The 12,726-nt window shown below is 38.0% G+C and overlaps 1 protein-coding gene across 1 annotated transcript in view; it reads right to left on the minus strand.

Moving 5' to 3' along the window:
* DACH2 (dachshund family transcription factor 2) overlaps positions 1-12,726 on the minus strand; it is a 986,384-nt gene that overhangs the window by 426,543 nt on the left and 547,115 nt on the right. The gene's annotated exons all lie outside the window — the stretch shown is intronic.

The following is a 12,726-nucleotide window of genomic DNA, read 5'->3' on the forward strand; positions in this document are numbered from 1 at the left end:
AATGACAAATCTACACTAATAAATAATAAAGTATGAGATGATGGATGTCTTTCCTCATTATATAAAAAAAATGCATGAAAATAAACACTTCTTCAGAGGGCGGTTCTAAGATAGTAGAGGAATAGGATGGGGAGACCACTTTCTCCCCCACAAATTCATCAAAAGATCATTTGAATGGTGAGCAACTTCCTCAAAACAACTTCTGAATGCTGGCGGAGGACACCAGGCACCCACCCAGAAAGGCAGCCCATTTTCTTCAAAAGGAGGTAGAACAAAATATTAAAGACAAAAGGAGAAACAAAAGAGTTAGGGACAAAGATTTGTCCTGGGCAGGGAGTGGTGAAGGAGGAAAAGTTTCCAAACATTAGGAAATTCTCTCACAGGTGGGTCTGTGGGGGGTTTTGGAATCTCAGAGGGCAACATTACTGGGGGGTGGGGGGGGGGAGAAAGACAGAATATGTACCTAATCCCAACTGCCAGCAGAGAAGTAGCCCAGACTCTCAGATCCACACCAGCAGGTGGGAGCTGGACAGGGAGGCTCGGGCTGCATCATCAGGGCTATAGGGTAAGGACTCAGCCTAAATGCCATGAGGACAATCTGAGGGAGGTAACATGAGAGAGCAACGCAAACAATGGGATTGCCAGAAAGAAAAAAAAAGAGAGAGAGAGAGAAAAAACCTCCCTATGAAAGGCTCTAATGCTCAGCCTGGCCTACTCACAGAACAAAGGATAGAGTGAATACCAAAGGAGAGGTAGCTAGCTGCATACAGGCCCCTCCCCCTTGCTGGAGGCAGAGAGGCAGGCATGAGACAGCCAGAGCCAGAAGGTAAGGGGCAATCTCCACCCAAGAGACCGGCATCCTCCACCAAACTGTGAGCAGGCTCCCAGTTGCTTACCAAGTCTTCCTAGGACCCTGCACGTTTGACATCTGCCAGGAGGGTCACAGCCTGAGATCAGCTCCCCAGGGGAGACACATGGCACACCTGAAATGGTGCTCTCACCACACACCTAGGAAACCAAGCGGCCAGGACTGGGAAGGTGATTAAGATTCACGGCCCACCTGGGACAGAATTGTCGCCAAGCACCTGGTCGCCTGAGCTGCTCGGACCTGGGAAGGGCACAAAACACACGAGCAACCAAGTCTGTTCCCCTGTGGCATACCAGAGAACCTGAACCTGAGTGGCTTAGACCTGGGAAGTGCACAAAATGCAAGGCCAGCTTTGGATGGTGCCCCCGAAGACCACCCTGGAGCCTGAGGAGTGTGGACCCAAAAAGTACACTCCATGAGCTGGGGCAAACCCAGTGTGGTCTGTACACTGCAAGCACTCCCCACATATGCTAGTGATATATGCTTGCATTGTTGCTCCCTACATACAACACAACTGAACAAGTGAACCTAAATAAGTGACCACCTTCACCCCCTTTTGTCAGGGAGGAAATTAGACACTGAAGAGACTTGCAAACAGAGGAAGCCAAAATAAACAAAGAGGAGGGAACCACTCTGGAACTGACAGGTGCAACAGATTGAAACCTATAGTTAACATTCACTAAGAACTGGAGGGGGGCTATAGACCTTGAGAACAAGTATAAGCTGGAACAAGGAACTATTTGAAACTGAACAGAATCCACAGTGCCCACAACAGCTGTAGAGAAATTCCCAGATATATTTTTACTATTATCACTTTTTAATTATTTAATATGTTATTTATTATTCCTTTAATTTTCACTTACAACCTATTACCTTCCAAAAAAAGATCCTATTTATAAAGAAAATTTCATTACAATTTGTGTGACTGATTTTGCTTTGTATTTTTAATATTGTATTTTTGAGAGTCTAACCACTATTCTATATTTTTAATCTTTGCTTTTTGGTTTTTGTTATCAATTTTGTACCTTTAAGAATCTAATCTTCAGTATCAACTTTCACCTAGGGTTTGATTACTGGCCTGATTGTTATCTCCCTGTTTTGACTCTTCCTTTTCTCCCCCAAGTCACCTCTATCTCCTCCCTCCTCCTTCTCTTCTGTACTAAACTCTGTAAACTTCTGAGGGTGTTCTGGGCTGTGGAAAACACTTAGGGAACTGATTACTGGCTAGATCACTCTCTCCCTTTTTGACTATCTCTCTTCTCCTGGTCACCTCTATCTCCCTCATCCCTCTTCTCTTCTATGTGTAACTCTGTGAACCTCTCTGGCTGTCCCTTGTTGTGAAGAATTGTTTCACCTTTAACCTAGATGTTTTATCATCTTTGTTGTATGGATGGAGAATCCTTGAGGCTACTGTAAGAATTATACTGAAAGCCAGAGTCAGGAGGCTTAACTTCAACACTTGAGAACATCAGAGAACTCCTGACTCCAGGGAACATTCATAGACAAAAGCTCACCCCTAAGTCTCCATATCTACACTGAAACCAAGCTCCACCCAAGAGCCAAAAAGTTACAGAGCAAGACATACCATGCTAATTCTCCAAGAAAGCAGTAACACAGACCTGACCATAAAAAGACAGGCTTCCCAAAGCCATGTCAAACCCATAGACACCTTAAAACACACTACTGTACACTCCACTGCACTTCAGAGAGAAGAGATCCAGCTCCACCCACCAGAACACAGATGCAAAGTCCCCTAACCAGGAAACCTGGACAAGCCACTAGTCCACCCCCACCCACAGGAAGCAATCTCCACAATAAAGAGGCACCACGAACCCCAGCCAACAGAAAGGGCACCCAAAACAAACCAATCTAAAGAAAAATTAAAAGATAGATAAATATTCAGCAGGTAAAGGAACATGATAAGTACCCACCAAACCAAACAGAAGAGGATAAGATAGGGAGTCTACCTGAAAAAGAATTCAGAATAATGATAGTAAAGATGATCCAATATCTTGAAAACAAAATGGAGTTACAGATAAATAGACTAGAAAGAAGGATTGAGAAGATGTGAGAAATGTTTAACAAGGACATAGAAGAAATAGAGAAGTGTCAATCAATAATGAGGAATGCAATAACTGAAATCAAATGCACTCTGGAGGGAGCCAACAGTAGAATAACTGAGGCAGAAAATAGAATCAGGGAAGTGGAAGATAGAATGGTAGAAATGAATAAAGCAGAGAGGAAAAAAGAAAAAAAATAATTCAAAGAAATGAGGAGAACCTCAGAGACCTCTGGAAAAATGTTAAACACCCCAACATTCAAATCATAGGAGTCCCAGAAAAAGAAGACAAAAATAAAGGGCATGAGAGAATACTTGTGAGATAATAGTTGAAAACTTCCATAAAATGGGGAAGGAAGTAGCCACCCAGGTCTAAGAAACCCAGAGAGATCCGAATAGGAAAAAGCAAGTGAAACACCCCGAGACACATATTAATCAAACTAACAAACATCTACCACAAAGACCAAATATTAAAGGCAGCAAAGGAAAAGAAACAAATAACACACAAATGGATCCCCATAAGGATAACAGCTGATCTTTTACTAGAAACTCTTCAGGCCAAAAAGGAATGGCAGGACATACTTAAAGTGATGAAAGAGAAAAACCTAGAATCCAGACTACTATACCTAGCAAGGATCTCATTCAAATATGAATCAGAAAAAAAAAAAAAAATTCCAGACAGGCAAAAGCTGAGAGAACTCAACACCACCAAACCTGCAACAAATGCTAAAGAATCTGCAACAAATGCTAAAGGATCTTCTCTAGACAGGAAACAAAGAAAAGTTTTATAAATTTGAACCCAAAACAACAAAGTAAATGACAATGAGATCATACTTATCGATGATTACCTTAAATATAAATGGGTTGAAAGGCCCAAAGAAAAGAGAAAGACTGACTGAATGGACACAAAAACAAGACCCCTATTGTATGCTGTTTACATGAGACCCATCTCAAACCAAGGGACGCATACAGACTGAAAGTGAAGGGCTGGAAAAAGATATTTCATGCAAAAGGAGACCAAAAGAAATCAGGAGTATCAATACTCATATCAGATAAATAGACTTTGAAATAAATGCTGTAAAAAGAGACAAAGAAAGACACTACATAATGAACAAAGGATCAATCCATGAAGAAGATATAACAATTATAAATATATATAAATATAAATATATATGCACCCAACATAGGACCACCACAATACATAAGCTAACAACTATGAAAGGGGAAATTAACAGTACTACAATAATAGTGGGAGACTTTAATACCCACTCACACCTATGGATACATCAACCAAACAGAAATTAGCAAGGAAACACAAACTTATATGGTACAATGGACCAGTTAGGTCTAATTGATATCATAAGATATTTCACCACTAAACAATGTATTTCACATTTTTCTCAATAGCACACAGAAGTTTCTCCAGGATTGATCATATCCTGGGCCATAAATCTAGCCTTGGTAAATTTAAAAAAAAAAAAGCAAGCATTTCAAGCTTATTTTCTTTCTCATCACAATGCAGTAAGATTTGATGTCAACTACAGGAAAAAAAATTAAAAATATGAACTATGGAGGTAACTAACAAATCACAGAAGAAATAAAAAGGAAATCAAAATATGCATAGAAACAGATGAAAATGAAAGCATGACAACCCAAAACCTATGGGATTCAGTAAAAGAAGTGTCAAGAGGAAGGTGCATAGCAATACAAGGTTACCTTAACAAATAAGAGAAAAAATCAAATAAATAACCTAACTTTACACCTAAAGAAAGTAGAAAAAAAAAGAAATGAAGATCCCCAGGGTTAGTAGAAGAAAATAAATCATAAAAATTAGGGTAGAGATAAATGAAAAAGAACCAAGGAGACTGTAGCAAAAATCAACAAAACTAAAGCTGGTACTTTGAGAAGATAAATAAAATAGACAAACGGTTAGCCAGACTCATCAAGAAACAAAGGGAGAAGAATCAAATCAACAAAATTGGAAATGAAAATGGAGAAATCACAACAGACAACACATAAATACAAAGGATCATAAGAGACTACTATCAGCAACCTTATGACAATAAAATAGACAACTTGGAAGAAATGGGCAAATTCTTAGAAAAGTCTAACCTCCCAAAACTGAACCAAGAAGAAATAGAAAATCTTAACAGACCCATTCACAAGCACAGAAATCAAAACTGTAACAAAAAATATTCCAGCAAACAAGAGCCCAGAACCAGAAGGCTTCACAAGTGAATTCTACCAAAAGTTTAGAGAAGCACTAACAGATATCCTACTCAAACTCTTCTGAAAATTGCAGACGAAGGTAAACTGCCAAACTCATTCTATGAGGCCACCATCACCCTAATACCAAAACTGGATAAAGATGCCACACACACACACACACACACTATATATATATGCCAATATCACTGATGAACACAGATGCAAAAACCCTCAACAAAATTCTAGCAAACAGAATCCAACAACATATTTAAAAGATCACACATCATGACCAAGTGGGGTTTATCCAGGAATGCAAGGATTCTTCAATATTCACAAATCAATCAATGTAATACACCACATTAACAAATTCAAAGATAAAAACCATATGATTATCTCAATAAATGCAGAAAAATACTTTGACAAAATTCAACTCCCATTTATAATAAAAACTCTCCAGAATGCAGGCTTAGAAGGAAAATACCTCAACATAATAAAAACCATATGGAATAAAGCAACAGAAAACATTATCTTCAATGGTGAAAAATTGAAATCATTTCCCCTATAGTAGGGAACAAGACAAGTGTTCCAACTCTGACCACTACTTTTTAACATAGTTTTGGAAGCTTTAGCCACAGCAATCAGGGAGGAAAATGAAATAAAAGGAAACTAGATTGGAAAAGAAGTAAAGCCTGTATTGTTTGCAGATTACATAGTCCTCTACATAGAAAACCATAAAGACAACATCAGAAAATTACTAGAGCTAATCAATGAATAAAGCAAAGTTACAGGATACATAATACACAGAAACCACTTGCATTCCTATGCACTAGCAATGAGAAAACAGAAAGAGAAATTAAGAAAACAATCGAATTCACCATTGCAATAAAAGAATAAAATACTTAGGAATAAATCTACCTAAGGAAACAAAAGACCTTTATATTGAGCACTGATGAAAGATATCAAAGATGACAGAAATAGATGTAGAAATATATCATGTTCATGGATCAGAAGAATCAATATATCAAAAATAAATTTACTATCCAAAACAATCTACGGATTCAATGCAATTCTTATCAAGCTACCACAAGTATTTTTAACAGAGCTAGAACATAATTTTACAATTTGTACGGAAATACAAAAAACCTCGAATAGCTAAAGCAATCTTGAGGAAAAATAGTGGAACTGGAGGCACCAACCTTCCTGACTTCAGACTATACTACAAAGCTATAGTCATCCAGAGAGTATGGTACTGGCACAAAGACAGAAAAATAGATTAATGGAACAAAACAGAAAGATAAAATGAACAGAGAGATAACATGAACACTCCTATGGACAGCTTATCTTTGACAAAAGAGGCAAAAATATACAATGGAGAAAAGAGAATCTCTTAACAAGTGATGCTGGGAAAACTGGTCAGTTCAGTTCAGTTCAGTTGAGGTGAGTCTCTCAGTCGTGTCCGACTCTTTACCATTCCATGAATCGCAGCACACCAGACCTCCCTGTCCATCACCAACTCCCGGAGTTCACACAGACTCATGTCCATTGAGTCAGTGATGCCATCCAGCCATCTCATCCTCTGTCGTTCCCTTCTCTTCCTGCCCCCAATCCCTCCTAGCATCAGAGTCTCTTCTAATGAGTCGGGTCTTCCCATGAGGTGGCCAAAGTACTGGAGTTTCAGCTTCAGCATCATTCATTCCAAAGAAATCCCAGGGCTGATCTTCAGAATGGACTGGTTGGATCTCCTTGCAGTCCAAGGGACTCTCAAGAGTCTTCTCCAACACCACAGTTCAAAAGCATCAATTCTTCAGTGCTCAGCTTTCTTCACAGTCCAACTCTCACATTCATACATGACCACTGGAAAAACTATAGCCTTGACTAGACGGACGTTTGTTGGCAAAGTAATGTCTCTGATTTCAATATGCTCTCTAGGTTGGTCATAACTTTTCTTCCAAGGAGTAAGCGGTTTTTAATTTCATGGCTGCATTCACCATCTGAAGTGATTTTGGAGCCCCCCAAAATAAAAGTCTGACACTGTTTCCACTGTTTCCCCATCTATTTCCCATGAAGTGATGGGACCAGATGCCATGATCTTAGTTTTCTGAATGTTGAGCTTTAAGCCAACTTTTTCACTCTCCAGTTTCACTTTCATCAAGAGGCTTTTTAGTTCCTCTTCACTTTCTGCCATAAGGGTGGTGTCATCTGCATATCTGAGGTTATTGATATTTCTCCCTGTGATCTTGATTCCAACTTGTACTTCTTCCAGCCCAGTGTTTCTCATGATGTACTCTGCATAGAAGTTAAATAAGCAGGGTGACAATATACAGCCTTGACGTACTCCTTTTCCTATTTGGAACCAGTCTGTTATTCCATGTCCAATTCTCACTGTTGCTTCCTGACCTGCAATACAGATTTCTCAAGAGGCAGGTCAGGTGGTCTGGTATTCCCATCTCTTTCAGAATTTTCCACAGTTTATTGTGACCCACGCATTCAAAGGCTTTGGCATAGTCAATAAAGCAGAAATAGATGTTTTTCTGGAACTCTCCTGCTTTTTCAATGATCCAGCAGATGTTGGCAATTTGATCTCTGGTTCCTCTGCCTTTTCTAAAACCAGCTTGAACATCTGGAAGTTCATGGTTCACATATTGCTGAAGCCTGGCATGGATAATTTTGAGCATTAGTTACTAGCATGTGAGATGAGTGCAATTGTGTTGTAGTTTGAGCGTTGACAGTGTGTTTTTTTGGGATTGGAATGAAAACTGACCTTTGCCAGTCCTGTGGACACTACTGAGTTTTCCAAATTTGCTGGCATATTGAGTGCAGCACTTTCACAGCATCATCTTTCAGAATTTGAAATAGCTCAACTGGAATGCCATCCCCTCCACTAGCTTTGTTCCTAGTGATGCTTTCTAATGCCCACTTGACTTCACATTCCAGGATGTCTGGCTCTAGGTGAGTGATCACACCATTGTGATTATCTTGGTCATGAAGATCTTTTTTGTACAGTTCTTCCATGTATCCTTGCCACATCTTCTTAATATCTTCTGCTTGTGTTAGGTCCAGACCATTTCTGTCCTTTATTGAGCCCATCTTTCCATGAAATGTTCCCTTGGTACCTCTAATTTTCTTGAAGAGATCTCTAGTCCTTCCCATTCTGTTGTTTTTCTCTATTTCTTTGCATCGATCACTGAAGAAGGCTTCCTTATCTCTTCTTGCTATTCTTTGGAACTCTGCATTCAGATGCTTATATCTTTCCTTTTCTCATTTACTTTTTCCTTCTCTTCTTTTCACAGAAAACTGGTCAACCACCTGTAAAAGAATGAAACTAGAACACTTTATAACACCATACACAAAAGTAAACTCAAAATGGAATAAACATATAAATGTAAGACCAGAAACTATAAAACTCCTAGAGGAAAACATAGGCAGAGCACTCGCTGACATAAGTCACAGCAAGAATCTCTATGACCCACCTCCCAGGGCAATGGAAATAAAGGCAAAAAATTTACAAATGGGATCTAATTAAACTGAATAGCTTTTGCACAATGAAGGAAACAATAAGCAAAGTGAGGTGACAGCCTTCAGAATGGGACAGAATACAGCAAATGAAGCAAATTATAAGGAATTAATCTCCAAAATATACAGGTAGCTCCTGCAGGTCAATACCTGAAAAATAAACGACCCAATCAAAAAATGGGCCAAAGAACTAAACAGACATTTCTCCAAAGAAGACACACAGATGGTTAAGAAACATGAAAAGATGCTCAACATCACTCATTATCAGAGAAATTGAAATCAAAACCATAATGAGGTATCATCTCAGGCTAGTCAGAATGGCTGCTACCCAAAAGTCTACAAACAATAAATGCTGGAAAGTTTGTGGAGAAAAGGAAACCCTCTTACACTGTTGGCAGGAATGCAAAATAGTACAGCCAGTATGGAGAACAGTGTGGAAATTCCTTAAAAATCTGGAAATATCATTGCTCTATGACCCAGCAGTCCCACTGCAAGGCATACACACTGAGGAAACCAGAATTGAAAGAGACACGTGCACCTCAATATTCATCACAACACTGTTTACAATAGCTAGTACATGGAAGCAGCCTAGATGCCTGTCAGCAGACGAATGGATAAGAAAGCTGTGGTACATATACACAATCAAATATTACTCAGCCATTAGAAAGAATGCATTTGAATCAGTTCAAATGTGGTGGATGAAACTGGAGCCTGTCATACAGAGTGAAGTAATTCAGATAGAAAAACATCAATACAGTATATTAATGTACATACATGAAATTTTGAAAGATGGTAATGTTGACTGTATATGAAAGTGAAAGTGAAGTTGCTCAGTCGTGTCTGACTCTTTTCAACCCCATGGACGGTAGCCTACCAGGTTCCTCCATCCATGGGATTTTTCCAGGCAAGAATACTGGAGTGAGTTGCCATTTCTATCTCCAGGAGACCTTCCCAACCCAGGGATGGAACCCAGGTCTCCCACATAGTAGACAGACACTTTACAATCTGAGCCACCAGGGAAGACTTTATATGCAAGACAGCAAAAGAGACACAGATATAAAGAACAGACTTTTGGACTCTGTAGGAGAAGGCGAGGGTGGGATGGTTTGAGAGAATAGCATTGAAAATTGTATATTACCATATGTGAAATAGATCACCAGTTCAAGTTCAATGCCTAAAACATGGTACTCAAAGCTGGTGCACTGGGACAACCCATAGGGATAAAATGGGGAGGGAGGGGGGTAGTGGTTTGGCATGGGGGACACATGTACACCCATGGTGTCTGATTCATGTCAATGTAAGGTAAAAACCACCACAATATTTAAAAGAAATTAGCCTGCAATTAAAATAATAAATTAAATTTAAAAAGAAGAAAATAAACACGTCTTCAATTTTTATTTTATTTACATGAGAAACTAACCTAAATTTATTTATTAAAAAAATCATGATGATTACAAATGCATATCAACTCAGACAAACATGCCCAGTAGGATGTATCTTTATAATTATAACCTTATTTCTTGCATAGCTACCAATTAGCCTTTTATTAATTTTTATCTGATATTTCCTGATGGTTCAGATGGTAAAGAATCTGCCTGCCATGCAGGAGACCTGGGTTCCATCCCTGGGTTGGGAAGATTCCCTGGGGAATGGAATGGCAACCCACTCCAGTACTCATGCCTAGAGAATACCATGAACAGAAGAGCCTGGCATGGCAGGCTACAGTCCATAAGGCCAGAGTCGGACACAAGTGAGCAACTATCCTTTTCATTTGATATGTCCAATAAAGTAGCCATAAGCCACATGTTGCTATCTAAGATATTAAAATAAATTAAAAATTCAATGCCTCAATCACACTAACCACATTTTAAGTGCTATAGAGTCCCATGTTTTTGGGTATGTAAAAACATTTCCATCATTAAAGAAATTTCTATTGGTCAATCAGAGTGAAAGTCACTCAGTTGTGTCCAACTCTTTGCGACCCCATGGACTATACAGTTCATGGAATTATCCAGGCCAGAATACTGGAGTGGGTAACACATTCCCTTCTCCAGCGGATCTTCCCAGCCCAGGGATCGAACCTGTCTCCTACATAGCAGGTGGATTCTTTACCAGCTGAGCCACAAGGGAAACCTATTGGTCAGTGTTGGTCTATATTTCAGACTTACTACCTCCCTATTAATACAAAATAGTGATGTTGAACTTTAGGCAAAACTATGATTTTAAGACAAGATATACCAAAAACTGAAAATTCAATTTGCAAAAGTATTCAGAATTCCTTTCCTCGGGAGGTGGGCAAACATTATGATCTGATTAAAAAACACCAGTGTCTTTTTAAGATTTAAGAAAACTTTAGCAAGACTATTTAGCAAAATCAGTGCCATTTTACCCACAATGCCCCTTAAATGAATCCAGAAGCCAATGTATGGAGTGAAAAAAGGAAAAGGGATCAGAAATAAATCTTAGGTTATCAATTCTATAAGGAGATGACTGGGATGTAATAATGTGTTACAATTTCTAGGAACTGTTTTGGAAATTAATACTCTAGTTTGCTGGTCTGAGAATATACACACGTACGTGAACTCATCACATTCATTCACTAGTTCACCACACTGTTTTAATGTGTGCAGTGATATAATTTAAAGAAAATCAGCATAGATTAATATTTTCATCATAAATTATTTTTCATTGAGATATTTATTCTATAAGAATTTACTACACATTTTAAAGTTTGCTATGATCAAATGAGATGGATACTGTGTTTATATATAAATAAGAGACTAATATATAATATATACATCTTTAATTTATAATCAGCTTTTCTATAAATAAGTCTTTATATAGTTTATATATTTTAACATACAAAGATTTCTAAGTTGAGAAATATTAACACCTACCTTTACTAAGTATTCACTATCAATTATTAAAATGGGGTTATCACTGAATAGATAGTGGATTCACAGAATATTAGTATTTTTCCAACCTCCAGATGATGACAGTACTCTCACTTAAAAGCTAGATATTCTCATTCTACCTTCTGTGAAGTTGAGTTTTCTTTAAGAAGCATTGTAGCTCTGTTATTCTATAAGGAGGAAAGTAAAAGGCTGGGAAAAGATATAGGCAAATAAATAAATTCAAGTTTTGGATATTTTAGTTCTTGGATTGCTTGATGGGTTTACTGTTATTTATATTATTATACTTTGTAATTGCATATATGTTATATATTTGTTTTCTATATTTTAAATATTTTAAAAATAATAAAGGGAAAATACACACTGGCCTCTGGCAAACCCATTTGGTTCTAAGAATCAAATTATTTAGTGTTAATGTGTGGTACATTAATTTTAGAGCAAGACTGCTTTTAACCAAATATTGGTGGGAGAGGAGTAGATATGTCCAGATATCACAGAGTGAGCAAAACTAATTTAAAATACTTGTCATTTTCTTATAAGGTAGAAATCTTATATTTTTATCAATTAAGACAAGCCAAAATGCAGAAGAGTAACAGATTTTTAATTTGTGGAATGTCATTCCTCAGCCAGAGAAGATAAACACTGAAAATCCAAAAGATTTGTATTTACAATGATGTTACTTATCCTTAAGATGTACTACATCTTAATGAGTGAGTCCTGATTTATATTAAACTTGATTCTATTCTGCATTTTGGGCCACTCAGCTGTAAAAGATCAAAATCAACTGTCCGTATACACCAATAAAAATCAATTCAGATAGAACAAGTTTGACACTGATGTCACAGCTTTCTTTGCTGGTAGAACACTTGGACATTTACAGCTCCTAAATTTCCAATCACACATTTCCTGAGCCCTGTGGCCAGTAAAGTCTAATGAATTGTGACTTCCCAAGTTGTCAAATCCTTTATGGTTATACAGTGGAGGTGACAAATAGATTCAAGGTATTAGATCTGGTACACAGAGTGCCTAAAGATCAATGGACAGAGGTTCATAACATTGTAAACAGGCAGGGACCAAAACAATCCCAAAGAAGAAGAAATGCAAGAAGGTAAAATGGTTGTCTGACAAAGCCTTACAGACAGCTGAGAAAAGAAGAGAAGCGGGAA

This window comes from Capricornis sumatraensis, chromosome X, assembly GCF_032405125.1.
Source record: "Capricornis sumatraensis isolate serow.1 chromosome X, serow.2, whole genome shotgun sequence".
Lineage (NCBI taxonomy): Eukaryota > Metazoa > Chordata > Mammalia > Artiodactyla > Bovidae > Capricornis > Capricornis sumatraensis.